Source organism: Sapajus apella, unplaced genomic scaffold (assembly GCF_009761245.1).
Source record: "Sapajus apella isolate SASKATOON/1434 unplaced genomic scaffold, GSC_monkey_1.0 scaffold7, whole genome shotgun sequence".
Lineage (NCBI taxonomy): Eukaryota > Metazoa > Chordata > Mammalia > Primates > Cebidae > Sapajus > Sapajus apella.
This window is the reverse complement of record NW_022436947.1, coordinates 3,623,552-3,627,981: the sequence shown is the minus strand read 5'-3', so window position 1 is coordinate 3,627,981 and position 4,430 is coordinate 3,623,552. Positions and strand designations below refer to the sequence as shown.

At 41.9% G+C, this 4,430-nt stretch overlaps 1 pseudogene; it reads left to right on the top strand.

Moving 5' to 3' along the window:
* Positions 1 to 3,167: 3,167 nt before the first annotated feature.
* LOC116550504 lies at positions 3,168 to 3,246 on the top strand (annotated as a pseudogene).
* The last annotated feature ends 1,184 nt before the right edge of the window (positions 3,247 to 4,430 follow it).

Sequence of the window (4,430 nt, the reverse complement as noted above, 5' to 3'; positions counted from 1 at the left end):
CCCTTTGTTTTGGCCAATTTCTCCCATTTGGAATGGCTGTATTTACCAAATGCCTGTACTCCACTGTATCTAGGAAACAACTAACCTGCTTTCGATTTTACAGGCTCATAGGTGGAAGGGACTTGCCTTGTCACTGATGAGATTTTGGACAGTGGACTTTTGAGTTAATGCTGAAATGAGTTAAGACTTTGGGGGACTATTGTGAAGGCATGAATGGTTTTGAAATGTGAGAATGTGAGACTTGGGAGGGCCAGAGGTAGAAGGATATGGTTTGGCTGTGTCCCCACCCAAATCACATCCTGAATTCCCAAGTATTATGGGAGGGACCCAGTGGGAGGTAACTGAATTATGGGGCCAAGTCTTTCCCATGCTGTTCTTGTGATAGTAAATAAGTCTCGTGAGATCTGATAGTTTTAAAAAGAGCAGTTCCCCTGCACAAGCTCTCTCTCTTTGCCTGCTGCCATCCATGTATGACGTGGCTTGCTCCTCCTTGCCTTCCACTATGATTGTGAGGCCTCCCCAGCCATGTTGAACTGTGAAGCCATTAAATCCTTTTTCCTGTATAAATTACCCAGTCTTGGGTATGTCTTTATCAGCAGCATGAAAATGAACTGATAGAAAATGTAATAATAGAAACTGGAGGCTGGGTAGGTTTCTTTTGTCCTTAGCCACATGAGTAGGGGAAGGGAAGAATTTATCAAAGAAAGGAAGTTGTAAGTTGCCTGAAAGGCACATGAGTTCACCCCAGAGGAAAAGGGATTGCAACCAGAAAAGACAGAAAAGAATTTCTTCCACTTTCCAGGCAGGGAAACTATCCCATTCACTCCCTGCCTTCAGGCAACACCAGAGACCTTCATGTTTAGGCACTGCCAGAGTTGAAAGGGTCCAGAGTTGAAAGGGTCCAGAGTTGAAAAGGAAAAGAGAGAGACAGATTCCCTGTGTGGAGCAGAAATAAAAAAGAGAAAAATAAACCCCAAATTTTGGGCTTAACTTCTGACTGGCTTGCCAAAATAGGATACCGGTTGAGGTGTCCAAGTTCTTGGCATTTTAAACAAAGACCTGGACAAAATGCACAAACAAAGCAATAAAAGAAGGAAACAACAAAAGCACAAATTTTTTGAAACAGAAGCACACTCCGCAGGGTGGGAATGGCCCCAGCAAGCAGCTAGCCCAGTTACAGGATTCTCTAGGGTTTAAATACCCTCTAGAGGTTTCCCATTGAATATAGTCAGGCATGGTGGCTCATGCTTGTAATTCTACCATTTTGGGAGGCCAAGGCAGGAGAATCTCTTGAGCCCAGGAGTTCGAGACAAGCCTTGACGACATAGGAAGACCTTGTCTCTATTTAAAAGAGAATAAAGAAAGAAAGAAATATTACAATATCTTCTAAAAATTTTGCTTGAGGAAAAGAAAACTAATTATACTTAAGAAAAGGACACCTTTTTCCTAAATCTCACAAACGTTGGCTATGGGTGCCAAGGCATAGTTCTCAAAATGTTAAAAACAGAATTTTAATACAAATAGTGAGTTTATGTCAAATATTTATTAAACTCATTAATAAGGAATCCAGAAGGATGAAAAGCCCACTTCAAAAGAGAGTTTAAGAAACTAAATTTTTATGATACATGGAGAGGGGACAGTAATGCTGAAATAAAGTTGTTAAATTAGATAGAGTTATACAATGATTACAACCCTTCAGGGGGCCAGGTACCATTCAATCCTATGATCCCAGCACTTTGGGAGACTAAGGTAGGAGGACTGAGAGAGGAGATAGGAAGGAACTGGTTAGGCAGCTAGTTCAGACAGGCGCCCAGTAGAAGCCCTTCCAACAAAGGAGCAGCATGGAAAAAATCAAGCTGCAAGCACAAATAAGGAGCAATGTCCAAGACCTTTATATCTTGTGCAACCAATGAGCTCCAGGTATACACAGTGGGCTTTAGTGAGTACATCTCATCTGGCATTAGGGGGCTTGCCTAAGACAGGCCTGCAGCTGTATAGATTAAAAGTTACACTGAGGCTGGGCACGGTGGCTCATGCCTGTAATCCTAGCACTTTGGGAGGCCGAGGCAGGTGGATCACGAGGTCAAGAGATCGAGACCATCCTGGCCAACGTGATGAAACCCTGTCTCTACTAAAAATACAAAAAATTAGCTGGACGTGGTGGCACATGCCTGTAATTCCAGCTGCTTGGGAGGCTGAGGCAGGAGAATTGCTTGAACCCAAGAGGTGGAGGTTGTGGTGAGCTGAGAATGCGCCGTTGCACTCCAGCCTGGGCAACAAGAGCAAAACTCCATCTCAAAAAAAGAAAAAAAAGTAACACTGAATCAGGCATATCTGCATTGGAAAATTCCATCTCCTGACACATGTGCAGTAAGGGAAATGACACAATATGGAGTAACTCAGGCTAACAACTCACATGCTCACTAGAGGGATGGAGCTGACAGAAATTTGCACCTTATGCAATAAGGAACCAGTTTTTTGCACTGTATGCAAATGAAGCACCCCACCCCACTGGCTTGTTTATAAAAGCCTTTGTATTCAACGGTGAAACAGCAACACTCTCACGCCCCCCGCTCCACAGTGGAGAGCTTGCCTCTTTCACTTATTATTTTGCTCCAACCTCACCCTTGGTGTCCACACTCCTTAATCCTCTTGGTTGTGAGACAAAGAACTCAGATAACATCCCAGACAAAAAGACTGTTCCAGATACCCTAGACTGCTTCAGATTCACTTGAGGCCAGGGGTTCAAGAGCAGCCTGGGCGGCACAGTGATCTTATCTCTGCAAAAATTTAAAGTATTAGCTGGGTATAATGGTATGCACCTGAGGTGAGAGGATTACTTGGGCCCAGGAGTTTGAGGCTGCCATGAGATACGATAGAACCATTGTACTCCAGCCTGGGTGACAAAGACCCGGTCTCTAAAATTTTAAAAAATAATAATACTACAGGAGTAATAAGATCATAACCTTCTTGCTTGAGGCCAGGAGTTTGAAACCAGCCTGGACAACACAGTGAGACCTTGTCTCAAAAAAATAAAAATAAAAAAATGAGGCAGGGGGATTGCTTGAGCCTGGGAGGTCATGGCTGCAATGAGCCATGATTGTGCCACTGCACTCCCACCTGGGTCCCAGAGCCAAACTCTGCCTCAATTTAAAAAATTATTTTTTAAGACTATACTTTCAGGGATCATTTCAATAGTTTGTTACTAGAGAAGATTCTCTAAACGTGTAGAGTACCGAGCCAAGTCAATTCTAAGCAAAAAGAGTAAAGCTGGAGGCATCACACTACCTGACTTCGAACTATACTGAGGCTACAGTAATGAAAACAGCATGGTACTGGTACCAAAACAGAGATAGAGACCAATGGAACAGAACAGAGGCCTTGGAAGCAATGCCACACATCTAAAACTATCTGATCTTTGAAAAACCTGACAAAAACAAGCAATTGGGAAATAATTCCCTGTTTAATAAATGGTGAGAAAACTGGCTAGCCGTGTGCAGAAAGCAGAAACTGGACCCTTCCCAGTACCTTACACTAAAATTAACTCCAGATGGATTAAAGATTTAAACATAAGACCTAACACCATAAAAACCCTAGTAGAAAACCTAGGCAAAACCATTCAGGACATAGGCATAGGCAAGGACTTCATGACTAAAACACCAAAAGCACTGACAACAAAAGCCAAGATAGACAAATGAAACCTAATCAAACTCCACAGCTTCTGCACAGCAAAAGAAACAGTCATTAGAGTGAACTGGCAACCAACAGAATGGGAAAAAATTTTTGCAATCTACCCATCTGACAAAGGGCTAATATCCAGAATCTACAAATAACTAAAACAGATTTACAAGAAAAAAACAAATAAACCCATTCAAAAGTGGGCAAAGGACATGAACAGACACTTTTCAAAAGAAGACATTTATAAGGCCAACAAACATATGAAAAAATGCTCATCATCACTGGTCATTAGAGAAATGCAAATCAAAACCACATTGAGATATCATCTCATGCCAGTTAGAATGATGATCATTAAAAAATCTGGAGACAACAGATGCTGGAGAGGATGTGGAGAAATAGGAACACTTTTACACTGTTGGTGGGATTGTAAATTAGTTCAACCATTGTGGAAGACAGTGTGGCGATTCCTCAAAGAATTAGAAATAAAAATTCCATTTGACCCAGCAATCCCATTACTGGGTATATATCCAAAGAATTATAAATCGTTCTATTATAAAGACACACGCACACGTATGTTCATTGAGGCACTGTTTACAGTAGCAAAGAGTGGGACCCAACCCAAATGCCCATTGATGATAAACTGGACAAGGCAAATATGGCACACATACACCATGGAATACTATGCAGCCATAAAAAGCAATGAGTTCATGTCCTTTGTAGGGACATGGATGAATCTGGAAACCATCATTCTC